This window comes from Panthera uncia, assembly GCF_023721935.1.
Source record: "Panthera uncia isolate 11264 chromosome B3 unlocalized genomic scaffold, Puncia_PCG_1.0 HiC_scaffold_1, whole genome shotgun sequence".
Classification (NCBI taxonomy): Eukaryota; Metazoa; Chordata; class Mammalia; order Carnivora; family Felidae; genus Panthera; species Panthera uncia.
In genome coordinates, this window is record NW_026057582.1 from 61,247,974 (window position 1) to 61,262,835 (window position 14,862).

Below are 14,862 nucleotides of genomic sequence, written 5' to 3' on the forward strand. Positions count from 1 at the left end.
ATTTTTTATAATTGACCCTGCCCTATCTAGCATAGATCTTGAGTCATGTATATATATGACATATATATGTCATATATATACACATATATATATATATATATATATATATATATATATATATCCCCCCCCCCCCCGGGGGAGGGTGTGTTCTCTACCATCTTGTTTCTCCTTTTTCTACAATTCCTTTTTTAACTAGAAGTTGGAAATGGCAATGGCGGTGTTAGGGAGGAAAAGCAGTGCTGGGTGTGGGTGGAAAGATAAACAGGCTATCAGCAGCCACACCCCCTAGAGTAGGTGCCAGCAAATTCAGCTGGGATTTAATCAAGTTTGGAAACCTCGTGCTGAGCTCCTCACCTCAGCAGATGCCAGCCAGGCTCCCTGCCCCTGCAAGTGCAGTGCTCCCCACGAGCCAGTGTGAGGAAGGCAACCCCACCCATGGATGCTACGGGGGCCACCGATGCCCTCTTCCATTACCTTGTGTCATTGTGGTTTGTCACATCTGGAACATAGGCCACCAGGGAGGGTGCTGGGCCCAGGAGACGTGGGCTGGGCTCACTGCAGAGCCAGAGGTGAAGGAACAGTTAGTTCCCCGAGAGGGAACAGCAAGTCAGGAACCTGGAGGACTGGAAGGCTCTGAAGTCACAGCAGTGGTTGGTTTCCCTTGTAGGGATGCAGAGTGGGAGATGCAGGGTAATGAGCCAGGAAAGGAAACAGGAGCTTAGAAACAAACTGCAGCTATCTGTGCAAAGATTGAACACACCTTCAGTTTCCATCAGGGTGGGAAGACCGAATCATATAGGGACTATCCATACAAGGGCAGGCTGAACAGAAGGATGAGAATTGCATTATTTATTGATGTGACATGACATCCAATGTGTATCACTAAATGAAAAAAGCAAGATGCCAACTGTGTATAAAAGAAGCTACCATTCATGTTTTTATTTATGTGTATTTGCTTGAATATGTGTAAAATGTCTCTGGAGAAACTCACTGAGAAACAACTTCAAGGAGTTCATGTTTAATGGGTACAGAGTTTCAGTTGGGGTAGATGGAAAAGTGCTGAGAAGGATGGTGCAGGTGGCTGTACAACAGTGTGAATGTACTTCATGTCACAGACTGTACACTTAAAAATTATCAAAATGGCAAATCTTATATATATTTAACCACAATAAAAATACTCCCAAACATTTCATCAGTTGCCCGTGGGGAGAGCAGGGTGTTCGAGAGAGAGAGGAAAGGAGAATTTTACTATACATCCCTTTGTGCCCATTTAAATCTTTTCAAAAAATAATTAAGAAAAATGAAAAATAAATGAAGCAGCAGACTGATAAGACCCCAAAACAAGCTAAGCCTTGCCGATGGGTAGCCATCAGCAGAACAGGGCTGTGGCTGGCTCACTTACACAGAAACTTTTTTTTTTAATGTTTATTTATTTATTTTTTTTGAGACAATGTGAGAGACAGAGTGCAAGCAGCGGAGGGGCAGACAGAGGGAGACACAGAATCTGAAGCAGGCTCCAGGCTCTGAGCTGTCAGCCCAGAGCCCGACACGGGGCTCGAACTCACAAACCATGAGATCTTGACCTGAGCCAAAGTCTGACGCTTAACCAACTGAGCCACTCAGGCACCCCTTCACAAGAACTATTTATAAAGATGTAAAAGGGGGAAAGAGAGCATGTGGACAGTGCAGCAGCCTGGGGTCAAAAGCAAAAGTTACTCATACTACTTACTGGAATTAGGAAGGAGAGAATCATTGCAAGAGGCTGCCTGACAGAGGCTGTGACCTTCCTTCCCAGGTCACAGCCAGCCTGGGTGACCCTACAGGGAGGGTCTTCCTGACTTCCATCTTTTCCCTTCCTTTAGTGTCTCATGGGCTCCCCATTGGCCAACACCGAAAGGCAGCCGGAGGCCAGGTGCACCTGTCAGGGCACGATCAGTCACTTGGGTCAGCTTGCTCTGGACACAGTGCAGGGTGGCAAAGGATGAGGAGAGGATCGGGTGAGACAAAGGGACCGTCTCTGTGACGGCTTGCAAACCCAGGCACCAGCCTGCTACTGACTGCCTGGGTGCCCTTAGGCATCCTGATCTGTAACAGGAATAATTGTACCTCTCCGATAGGCTGGTAGGAGAATTAAATTTAGTATCCACGTACAGTGCTTAGAACAGTGCAGTGCATGTGGTAAACCCTATATGCGAATTGTGACTTACTTATTACAGCCTCCCCTGTGAGACCCAAAGCTTTCCGTGTTTCCTACTGAGGCCCAGTGCAATGGAGCAGGCCCATTCCGTGAGGAGAAGGGGGAAGCAGCAGTGAGTGTCCTGGTGAGGCCGGCACCTGGGAGTAACAAAAAGAGCTACTCATCCAGCATCTCTCAGAGGCAGCCCTGTCCTGGGTCTGCTGTATCCATTGTCATGAAACCCTCACCACATGTGCCAGCTGGGTGGAATCTTCTTGCCTTACAGCTGAGGAAAGACTGCAGCTCAGAAGGGGAAGCCCCTGCCCAAGGCCACACAGCTAAGAAAAGTTACTCTCAGCAAGCACTCATGACAGCCCTCCCAGCTGCCAAGTGTTCCTTTAGAAACTCAGAGCCCAAGAAAGATTTACAAATTGCAGTACAAAAATTGCAGAATTAAGGACACCCTCTGTTTACAGAATTTCTCTGAGCTTCCTAGCCCTTATACAGAGGGTAAATCTCATTTAAAAATATTATGGTCGGGGCTCCTGGGTGGCTCAGTCAGTTGAGTGTCCAACTTTGGCTCAGGTCATGATCTCACAGCTCTTGAGTTTGAGCCCTGCGTCGGGCTCCGTACTGACAGCTCAGAGCCTGGAGTCTGCTTCAGATTCTGTGTCTCCCTCTCTCTCTGCCCCTCCCTTGCTTGCGCTCTCTCTCTCTTTCTCTCAAAAATAAGTAAACATTAAAAAAATTTTAAGTATAAAATAAAATAATCTTATTTTTGAAGCAGCTCTTTCTGCCTATGGGTCATGTCCCCGTGCTTTAATAAAACCACCTCGCTGCACAGAGAAAACAACCTTATTTTTGAAAATAGTTTTTAAATACATTATTTTAGGGGCGCCTGGGTGGGGCAGTCGGTTAAGACTCTTGATCTCGGCTCAGGTCATGATCTTACAGTTCATGAGTTTGAGCCCCACATCTGGCTCTGTTCTGATGGTGTGGAACCTGCTTGGGACTCTGCCTCTCCTTCTCTCTGCCCGTCCCCTGCTTGCACTCTGTCTCTTTCTCAAAATAAATAAATAAACATTAAAGATACATTATTTTAAAAGAGCACCGATATAATAAAATCAATTTGTTAGTCAAAAATACTTTAAAAAATGTAAAAGACAATGGCCAGGCCATATATCAGCATCTGTCAATGGACACATGGGCCACGTCCTTGCTCCCTGTCCCTGTCTCTTTACAAACTGAAAAATGAAGGGTGCCTGGGTGGCTCAGTCAGTTGAGCATCTGATTCTTGATTTCGGCTCAGGTCATGATCTCCTGGTTGGTGAATGAGAGCCCCACATCAAGCTCTGTGCTGACAGCTCACAGCCTGCTTGGGATTCTCTCTCTCCTCTCTCTGCCCCTCTCCCACTGCATGCGTGCTCTCTCTCTCTCAAAATTAATTAGTTAATTAAAAAAAATGAAAGCTGATTTTCATCCCTATCAGTCTCCATTCATGGTAAATATAAATGAATGAGTGAGTGGATGGACAAATGGTGTATTTGAAGGAAAAATAAACCAATGAGAAGAGGTGCCGGTGATGAGCTTGAAAGACAGTTTGGACTATGTGGGAAAGCCTTTGACCCAAGGCTGAGGAGAGGATTTCCCTCAAGAGGCGGTACAGTGCCCATTGGGGTTTAGGACAGGAGAGTGATGTGACTCAGGCTTTAAGGAGATTTATCTCACTGAGGGGTAAGAGGACGGTAGGGAAGCGAGTAGTGTCAGTGTCACCATTCGGGGGCTCAAGGTGACATCTTCTTTGGGAGGGTCTGGAAAGAAAGGGAAGGAAGCCTGAGGGCCAGTAAAGAGAACTGGCAGGATCTGGTGGGTGCCTGGGTTGGGGGCCCAGGAGAGAGAGAAGTTGGAGATACGCTGGTCCCTTTGGCAGCTCCAGGGAAGCCAAGCAGTGGGGAGGAAACCTTTTCTGTCAGCATTAGAATTACACTACCTGCCTCCCAAGAGTGGGGGTGATATTGAGATCATTCTTGAGTCAAGACCTGTGTCTGAGGCTCGATGTCTCCCTTGTGCCCAGAACGGAGGACGCCAAGGCCACAGTACCACACTTCCTCTGATTCTGGCCCTGTTTCCGAGGTGAGGTTCTGTCCTCTACTTGAGTGGCTGATGGGAGGCATTGTATCCTTCGTTACAGTCCCTGAGTCTTCTCCCAAGCAGGCAGACCCTGGGCAGAACATTAATCCAGACACGCTTTTATATCCCTTAGCATATTTCCAGGATACCTGGTGGATAACTTGTCAACCACCTGAGACCATCATCTGTCTGTGCTGAATCCTCAGGGGCTGAGACAGCATAAGAACAGAAGATCCTAGATCATCTATCTTTTGCTCTTTACAGTCCTGCTTCGAATGTCAAAGTTCAGAATGAACTAGACATAAGGGAGAAGACAAACCATAAAGAAAGTGACTGCCCCTTCCATTCAGGTACACAGAAAGGCATGCTGGTAAGGAGGCCAAAAGGCCACAGACCGGAAGTTTCTGATTCTTGTCTGCAAGGCCAGTGCTGGGTAGATGGGATATTTATCAGTAAGAATACAGATCAAGTAGTCAGCAGCCTCTTCTAGTGTCGCATGGATGACTTATGACGTCTGTGAGCCGCAGGCTGCTCCTCACACAGGGGTCAAGTCCCTTGCTCGAAGCAGCCTTGGTTGTAAGAAGGCTGTCTCTGGAATCAAATGGCCATTTTCAAATTTTCAAATGAAACTTCTGAGTGATCCATGCCTGTTCCTGGTGGAGAGGACAGGGCTAGGCCATAGCATCAAAGAAACTTTGGCAGCTCTGGCCATTTCCTTCATTCAGCACATATTTATGGAGCATCCCCTGGCTCTGTCTGCCTTCTAAAGTTCCAGCAGAGCCTGGGATCACTCTAGGGTGAGGGCTGATGCATTTCAAGTGCGTGCTCAGCTCTCCTTGGCCACAGGAACCCAGGGCCAGCAGCAAGTAGGTAGAAGCCAGGAGGGTTGTAAAGAATGGGGCTATGGCCAGTGGAATCCTTGGGACATGCATGGGGCAGGGGAGGCCCTTCAAGTCCTGGGCAGCAGGTTCCTCAAAAGCAAAACCACTTGAAACACATCATGTGGGACAGCTGAGGCCCCTATGGCCAGCCCCCAGCAGCCCAGGAGGTTTCTGTTGTGGAAAGCCCCGGCCAACAAGGGCAGCTGCTGGCCAGAGATGCCCAGAGATGCATCTCCTGCCACACCCCTGCACAGTGCCCAGGATGGCTGCGAGCAAGGGGCTTCGGGCCAAGGAACAAGGAGGTGACTCTGGGGAGACAGCCACTCCGAGGGTTCCCTTGGGCTCCAGGACTCAGCCCTAAGCTCAAGCTCCCCCCACCCCTGCCATCTTGGCTCTGTTCCCCTCTTCTGTTCTCAGCTCTTGTCTTTCCCCCAGTGGAGGCAGGCTGGGAGGCTCGACTGCCCTGGGTAGCTGCCAACAAGCTGTGGAAGGCAGGGGCTTGGCAAGCACACAGTGTCGCCTCTGTGGGAGCAGTGGAGCTAATTATATTCAGCTGGCGGCAGCAGTGGCCGGGAGTTTCCCAGCTCACTCGCCTCGCCTCCTTCTGTGTGGTAAACACTAAAGGGAGGTGCGGGGACAGAGGGTGGAGAGGTGTGGGCAGGAGCCCAAGTCAGGCCTTGAAGGGGAGCCAGGTGGGACAGCCCAGCCAGTGCTGGCTCCAGCTAGGAACCTGACTTTGAATCCTTGGATGTGGGGCCAGTGTGGCACCCCCAGGGTTCAGGGTCCTATTGAAGGGGTCCAAGCCTCACCCAGCTGGGATATTGTAGAACCAAAATGGGATGGAATGCTTGGGGAAGGCCCAGAGAAGGGGCCTGGTGGAGAATGTACTGTGTCTGCCTTTCCTTTTCCTACAAATCTTGGGGACTTTCCTGGGGTCAAGGCTGCTGTGTACAACTATGCAGGTGTGGGCTGAGGCATGAGTGGGGACTAACCCAGATGGTGCTGGGTTGTGTCCATCTGAATGATGGGTCACCTTTTTCCAAATCACACAAAGGTCTGGTGCTGGCTGGTATCTGGTGCCCATCAGGCCAGAGTCAGAGGAGGCTGTTCATCAGAGGCGAGCCCTGTACACTGGGTATCTGCCGGCCTTGGGAGTCCTTCCCCAGAGGATGGGGTGATGCTTTCAGGTCTGCACATCCGACCTGGTGTGGTGGGTTGGTAAACTCTCGGCCCAGGAGGTGACCAGCAGGTTTGCAGAGTAGCCTGAGGCCTCTGGCTGAGAAAACCCAGATCCTTCTCCTCCTCCCCAGACTGGTTGCTTCCACATCTTCCCTGCCTGCGTTCTAGCTTTTGCCACTGTGGCAGAGTCACCTCTGAACCAATCAGACGTCATCGCAAGTGGCTCGGGTCACACAGAATCAGGATGAGGAGTGAGCCTGTGGAAGCCAAGGCCGGGAGTCAAGTACATTGGAGCAAGACCAATGATTTAATTTCATACCTATCATTACATAATGCACAAGAATGTTTAGATTTACGAAAACTAATCTCAAAGCCCTATTCACTCCTTCAGCAAACATTAACTGACCACCTCCTGGGTCTCACTCAGCATTGTTTCTGAACTCAGCAGGGAAGCGGTTGCACCACATCACCACTCACATTCTAGTGGGTAGACGAAAGGCAAGAAAACAACAAACAAAATAATTGCAAATTGCAAATAAGCCCCGGGAGCAAATAACATGCCACAGTGGAGAGCAATTGGCCTGTGTGAGTGTTGAAGATGTAAATGAGCTGGTCCTGCTTCACTTTTTTTTTTTTTTAATGTTTATTTATATTTGAAAGAGAGAGAGAGAGAGAGAGAGAGACCGGAAGAGGGGCAGAGAGAAAGGGAGACCCAGATTCCAAAGCAGGATCCATGCTCCGAGCTGTCAGCCCAGAACCCAGCGTGGGGCTTAAACTCGCTAACGGAGAGATCATGACAAGAGCAGAAGTCGGATACTTAATCAACTGAGCCACCCAGGTGCCCCATGGCCCTGCTTCACTTCTGAAATAAGATCATAAGAAACCTACCCAAATCGTTGGCAGATGTAAAACAAACCCTGAACTACCTCCAGACCAAATCCAGAAGAACCCGCTTCCCTGCACACCTACTCCAAGCTGCAGCTGCTCACAGAGGAGAGGCCCTCAGGGAGCCTCTGCTGACAAGAGGGCTCACAGACATGAGGGACGTGACCACAGACATGAAAGACGTGCCACCTCGCAGGCACCATGGGAGAGGGAGACATCAGGTCTCTGTCAGGGTGGCAGGAAGGATTCATAGAAAAGGTGAGGGAGTCGAGGTTGGTTTTGAAAGATGAATTCAAATTTGCAGGCCCACGAGGGGGAGGCCTACCCGGCACAGAGGTGCAGAGCAGGGTCACAGGAGTGTGCTGGAATGGGGTGCAGTGGGCACCCTGAGAGGAGAGGCCCAAGGCCTCCACCCGGAGGGTCAGAGAGCACCCAAGAAAAGGATGCATTCCCAGACCTCCATGGTCCCCCCCTCCTCCTGCCACCTCTGAGGCTCTCACGGGGTTTTCCCAGGCCGTCAGCCTGGCCAGAATTCCATAGGGCAAGGTCCAGGCAGGGTGACAGGAAGGGGACAGGACTCTAGGGAGGGGCTCCTTCTCCTCAGGCCTGGCCACTCGTTTGTCTGTAGAAAGCACCAGGATACTGAGAGATGCCGCTCTTACTGAATGTCTGGCCATGAACACAGAAATTCAGGGAGGGAGGAGCTGGCTAGGGAAGAGGAAACAGGCTTTGTATAGAGGTGCCCCTGGTCTGGGTCTGGCCTGAGTAGGAGGGGCAATAGTTCTCAAACTTGAGGGTGCAAAATTCACCTGGGGGCAGAGGGGACTGTTAGCATGAAGATTCCCTGAGCTTCTTCCCCTCCTTTGAGATCAGAATGTCTAGGGTGGGACCCGTGAATGCGCAGTTTTAACAAGTACCCAGGCAATACTGATGCAGGTAGCTGGTGGGTCCAGAGCCCTGGAAATTGGGCCTACATGGCACAGAAGCCACCAGGGAGGCTGGGAATTGGTGGCTCACTATGGGGCATGGCAGCTCCAGAGACCCCAAGACTTTTCCTTTGGTCCATATCAGTACCCGCCTCCCCCCTCATTCCACCACAAGATCTCAGAAGGGGGGCTTCTTGCTGGCATTCCCACCTGCTCTATCTGTGCTCTGACACATAAATGAAAGCCCCCTCCTCCATATTCTCAATAATGTTTTTTTCCACCAGAAAAACAGCCTGAACAAAGCGAACGTGAGGATTTGTGGTGGCCTCAGTCTGGGACCTCAAAGATGAATGCATTTTACCTTCAGGTAAGTCCTTCCCCACCGCCAGCACTCAGCTGATAGTGATGTTGTCAGTGGACAAAGATGAATATCCCACAAGAAAGGCTTGAAACCACCAAGCAGGAGAGAGAGCTCACAGCTGCTAAGAACCTGGTGGCATCAAAGCTTTACTTCTCTGCTCACCCCACAGCTGTTAGGTTACACATGCCACAGGCAGGGGTGAGTATCCTGGTTGGCAGGAGAGTCAGAGGGGTGGAGAGGGCCAAGGAGGACCTCAGGCAGGTCAAGGATGCTGCCCTCAACTGGCCACCCCTCTCCAGAGTCAGAGACTGACATAGTAGAGGCACATCGTGCTTACCTGGGAGCAGATGGGCCTTGTTTGCATAAATTTTAGGGCCTCAAGATTCTTACTCACCTGCAGCCCATTGTTTCCTAAATCCTGAACTGCAGCCCTGGGGAGGTGAGCGCCTGTACTGTGGGGCTTCCCTTAAGGCCCTTGCTTGGGGGGCTGCGCAGAATGAGGCCTATGTTATGACTTGCTAGACTTTGTGGGAGGCAGAGCTTTTGCCCTGCTAATTCTCGTCCCTTCCCAGCTCTGATCCAAGCTGTAGCCTGTGGCTTTTCTCCCATGAGAGCTGCCAAGCTGGGGGTTAAGAAGGGTTGCCCTGCCTGAATAGGAGATAGGTTCACAGGCTCAGCCCCAGAGCCCCAAACTCCTCCCTGACTTCTGGCTGGTGAGATCCACATCACTGACCACAATGAATAAATTTAGCTGCCTATTACCATACAACATGAGCAAATTACACTTTGAAATTGTAAGGCAAGTTTACTTTGACTTGCTTCTTATTTGGCCTTATATCTCATTGGGTCTACACCCTAATTTGGAGGGCTCAGTGTGAAAATGGGACAGCTTCGCCTACCTTATTATTGTTAACCACCACTCCAGAAAGGCCATTTCAGAAAGCTGAGCCAATTCATACCTGTGTCTTCTACGGGCCTCAAGGGAGGCTCTGGGCTCCCGGTTGGAGGCGTCAGGATGCTGCAAGACTTGGAGTCGGGAGCTGGGCGAGAATAGGATGAACTGTGCTGGCTTTTGTAAGACAAGGCTGTGTGTTCTGGGCAACAGCTGCCTGTGGAAAGACTTGATGGCCATTGAATTCCAAACAGACCTGGCTTTGAATCATCGTTTACCACCTGTGTGTCCTTGGGCAAATCGCTAATCATTTTGAGCTTCAGAATCCCATCTGTCAAATAAGCATGACAACATCCACCTCATAGGATTGCTCTCGAGAGACAGTCTGTGGAGGTAGCGTTTACTTCAAGCACCAGTCTGAGGTACACAGTAGATGCTCAGTGAGTGTTCCTGTTACCTTGCCTTAATTAGGAGCCAGAGCCCCTAGGATTCCATTCCTCTCCTGAGCAATCATGACCTGATCACGAGAGGCAGCAGCTGCGAGAGGAGGAGGGTTGGCTGCCATGACTGCGCGGCCCTCACCAGGTCCTGGCCCTTACCCCTAGACGACCGGCGCTCTTGTGTGTCACTGCATGAGTCACGACCCAGGACTGTGGGACTTACAGGTGTTTGCTCACATGTCTCCACTTTCTGCTCTGGTCAGGACAATGCTTTTAAATTAAACAGAGATAAAGGCTAAACATGAACACAAACTTTATACAAACCATATATATATATAATATATAATGTATATAAAACTTTATTATATATATAATTTTTTAAAATGTTCTTTATTTTTCAAGAGACAGAGAGCACAAGCAGGGGAGGGGCAGAGAGAGAGGGGGACAGAGAATCCGAAGCAGGTTCTGTACTGACTAGCCGATAGCAGTGAGCCAACGTGGGCCTGACCTCACGAATCGTGAGTTTGTGACCCGAGCCAAAATTGGATGCTCAACCGACTGAACCACCCAGACGCCTCCCATTTTTATATACTAAACAGACAAAAAGGACCTCAGAACATCTGAGGGGGTCTCTGGTTTGAGCTCTGTTCCCTTACACGTAAAGCCAAGGCTTTTGTCTGGTCCCCACGTGGCCCTGCTGTGAGTTCTTGGCCCCGTGGGTGTGGTCGCCGAGGGCACTGAGGAACACGGGCCTGTCTTGTCCTCCTTTCCCGGGTCTCTCAGAGACAGACATTGCAGCTGCCTGAGCAGTCCCAGGAGCACATTTGCATTATTTGGTGGCAACAAGCAAATTTCCTGGAGGGGTTTTTTTGGAAGAGCTGGGAGCCTTCCAGAGTGAAAGCCGAAAGAAGCAAGAGAGCAGGAGGCCAGGAAGAAACAGGCCTGGGCAGAGGTAGAGGCTGTGGGGGAACACAGCCTTGGCCTGAACACTGGGCTGAGGGATATCTGGGGTGCTGAACCCCCTCCTCCACCCTCCTGAGCTGCAGAGGGCGAAGCCAGGGCCTGAGCAGGCCCAGGCACTGCCTGAACCACCCATGCTGACCTGCAGGAAAGCTTGCCCAGCCCAGGCCTGTGTCAGTGGTGGGTGATGATCTATTTAAGGAGGAGCCGATAGGGCTGTAAGATGGAAAATCCCCATGGCGCTCCTACACGTGAGGCAGCACCCAGGGTGGGGGCTGGGCACCGTGCTCCACTCAGGCCCTGACTATAGGAGGCATGTGCCTGACTCCTGGGTTTGGCAGGGCGGCTGCCACCAGGGCGCTAGCAACTGAACAACTTCGAGGAGAAGGGAATAGAAACCTGGCCTTTGACCTTCCTCTTTATTCTTGCGTCCTGAGAAATGGCCTGACTCCAGGCTTAGTGTTCATATGTGCTGGGTGAGATGGGGAGGCCATTAGGAAATGAGAGAAGACAGACCCGTTTTCTGAATATAAAAAAGGTCCAATGACCACTCGAAATAGGCTGGGAGTCTGAAAAAAAAAACAGGTCATAGTGGTTTAAAGAAATCAAACAGCATTCCACAAGCATGTAAGTCACTATTAAAAGTCAGATGCAGACATTCTAAGGTGCCACCAATACTGATGAACATCAGGCTGTGCTGGGCTTTGGGCCTCAAGGAAGAACACCCATGGGGCACCCGCTGTGTGGTGGCACCGTCACATAGTCTCTCCTTCAGTTCTTGCTTGGTAGGGGCCCTGTGAGCAGGAGAGTGTGCTTGATGAGTACAGAGCAACATAGAAACACTCCTGATCTCTCTGCCCTCTCAGTTTCCTCCAAGAAGCCAGGCTCGAACAGACTGTCTCAAGGCCCTGGGAATGTAGGTGTTTTCCATCCAGTCAGTCTCTGGAGCAGAAGCTTCATGTTCCCTGTACTCCAGGAAGATGAGAAGGATCTAGGTGTCAGCGGATGTGTCCCCAGTGTAGGGAGGCTGTGTGGGGCCCAGCCAAGGGAAGAAGGAAGGAAGCCATGCAAGATAGGACTTCCCCACCTCAAGGCCTACAATCTGGCTCCAATCACCTGATAAGCAAGTTGGTTTGTTAGCTAACCTGTAGTTTTCTACAGGTGACAAAGCCACTAGGAGGTTGCAAAATCTCTCCCACACAAGCAGATTTCAAGAGGACATGCTTTTTCCACAGGGATATGAAGAGAAGGTGCACAAACCCTGGATGTTCTATAGAGGCTGACTAGCCTAGCCCAAAACTACAGAGAGGAACTCAGTAGCACAGGAGGATTTCTCGTCTGTCCTCCCCATTCTTCTGGCCAGTTAGTGCTCCTCCACTTCTGCCCCTCCCTCCCTAACTGGCCTTGACTCACACACTCTCTGGGTGAGGCACCTGCCCTCTGGCCTCCCTCCATCTGTTTTGCTCTCCTCCCCAGGCTACCCAGGGTGAGGACCCCCTGGCCAGGCAGGCTCTAGGTACAGGCCAGAGCCTTACTGCTCTGTGCTGGGGTCCAGCTGAGCCAGGACCACCAGGGTTCTTGAGGATTCTGCAGGCCCTGAAGGTGTGGAGGAGATCTGAGCCTGGGTTCCCCTCAGAGCTCCGGGAGACTGGACTCATGGAAGGGTCAGAAGCTGCTTGCTTCCTGATGCCATCTTGTGTGTTCTTCCAGGACAAGAAGGCTCTATCCAGGATAGGATTAGCCCCAAAGGCCGGGGACCCCCGTGGGGAAATCTTACAGCCTGTGGATGTCATGAGCAAGTGAGCAATGGAGGTTCCCAGGAAGGAATCCCTTCACCCAGAAAGAAGTGGGAAGCTGGCTGAGCCATGAGCCTTGTGCAAGTTACTGAGGTCACACCTGCTCAGCTCTGGCTTGCGAGAAAGGCTTTTTCACTATAGGCTGGCTTCTGCCCTGTCCACCTCACTACTTAGGTGAAAATTTCCCAGGAAATTGTATTTTGGAAGGTCAGAATGCTTTAGAAACTTGAAAGCATTTAAGAGCCATTCTGGAAGAGCTACACCATATTCTGTTGATAGTACCTACTGTTCTCAGCACTTTAAGTGCATTATGTCATTTAATACCCACAGCAACCCTTTGAGATGGATCCTATGATTATATCATCTTACAGAAGAGAAAACTGAGGCTGTAAATTACTCAGCTGTGGATCAAGAATTCAATGAGCCTCTCTGTTGGAGAGTTGAAGTCCTTGGCACTTGAATCTAACAGAGAGAGCCTGGGGGTGTAAGTGCCCCTTTCCCCCACCTCTCTAGTCTGTCTCTGTCACCTGGGTCTCCTCAGGCTTCCTGAAATGGAACAAAGGCAGAACTGAGACTTCAGTGGTGGGTGTGTATGTAGCCAGCAGGCGCTGTTGGCGGTGGTGTTTTCAGCGGGATCCTCCTCACTCCCAGTTTCGCTGTTGTCTGATGTCGGGTTCTTGTAACCTCTGCATGGAAAGCCCCTCCCTCTAAGGCCATCAGCTCTCCCCCCACCCCCACCCCACCACTTTGTGTAAGGGACGCCTGGTACTGGGGTTTTTCAGAAATGTGAAATCAGCTGTGAGCAGCCGTGAGCGCCTGCAGCCCTTCCTGCTTCAGAAGAAACCATACAATACTCTGTTTTACAATGACGTTTGTTTTTAAGAACACAGAGTAGAAGAAAAAAAAACAACCCAGAAGGGATCTCCGTGTAGTTTGTGGCAGGAAAGGAACACACTAAGCATATGACAAATGAGAGTTGTTAGAGGCATTTTCTCACCAATCACAGGCAGGTTGCTGCTGGTCCCTGGGGGCCCCAACAAAGCCCATCTGGAAGACGGCCTGGAGGCTGGTTTGGCACAAGGTGCCTCCATGCCCTGTGTGCTTCTGTGAAGGGTCCACTCCCTACCCTGCTGGATGGAGGCAGGATGCAAACATCTCAGTGACAGCTCACTCGCAGGAGATGCTCTGAGAAAGAAGCAAGAGCCCAAATCCTTAGCACCCGGAGAGAATTAGGCTGCATCGTCTTGTTTATCACTGTGACCCCAGGCCCAAAACCTGGGTCTGACTTGTAGCAGGGGTCAAAAATATTTGCCGGTAAATCAGAAGAACTAAAGAGAACTTTCCTACATTAACAGGAAATGGTGCAATAACATGGCCCCTGCGCAGCAGCTCTCCTCCCCGGGTCCCTCCTAAAGCACATGTTGTCGGGTGGTTGCTGGACACAGAGGCACAGAGAAGCTGGCAGCCTGCTCCAAGTCACTCCCCAAGTCTCTCCAGCCATTCTGTTAGGATCAATGAGCTACTTTTTTGGAGGGGGTGATTTTGTCCCATCGTATCCATCCAAAACCTAGAGCCATCATAGAAGCACACTGGGCATGGAGGCACCTTGTGTCACCATTACTTAAGAAGTGCCTTGGGGCGCCTGGGTGGCTCAGTGTGTGAAGTGTCCGACTCTTGGTTTTGGCTCAGGTCATGATCTCATGGTTTGTGGGTTCGAGCCCCACGTCAGACTCTGCACTGACAGCATGGAACCTGCTTGGGATTCTCTTTCTCCCTTTCTCTCTGCCCCTCCCCATCTCCGCATTCTGTTTCTCTCTCAAAAAATAGGCAAACGTTAAAAAAAAAATCTTTAAAAAAGAAATGCCAGCATGGCCATCCTCACAGACGCTTTCTTGCCTTCCCTTTTGGTGAGAACTTATATAAGCTCCCTGAAACTTGTGCTCGCCAGGCCCCTGGAGGCTGCCCAAGAAGTCTGGCCCTAGTTATACTGACCCAGGCAAACGTAGCTCTGATGGTGGTTATCAACTAGAGACCTAGGACCCATTGATAACCGAAGTTCTGCCTTTATCCCTGGAAAACCCCAGCGAGGCCGGGCACTCTGTGGCTGTTCACTGGGGCTCCCCCCAATTCATCCCTACTCTGCCCAGGGAAACCAGGTCTTTCCTGTTCTTCTTCTGCTTCTCCTTTTCATCTTCATTCCAGTCCCCACTAGAGCCTTAATCACTGTAGCTCTTGG

The 14,862-nt window shown here is 50.6% G+C and overlaps 1 protein-coding gene across 3 annotated transcripts in view; it reads left to right on the plus strand.

Annotated features, from left to right (window-relative positions):
- LOC125909570 (uncharacterized) overlaps nucleotides 1-14,862 on the plus strand; it is a 39,158-nt gene that overhangs the window by 22,032 nt on the left and 2,264 nt on the right. For all 3 annotated transcript variants that reach the window (XR_007453729.1, XR_007453730.1, XR_007453731.1), the window contains one exon: nucleotides 8,462-8,544. The gene's annotated coding sequence lies outside the window, so the exon portion shown is untranslated. The remainder of the gene's footprint in view (nucleotides 1-8,461; nucleotides 8,545-14,862) is intronic.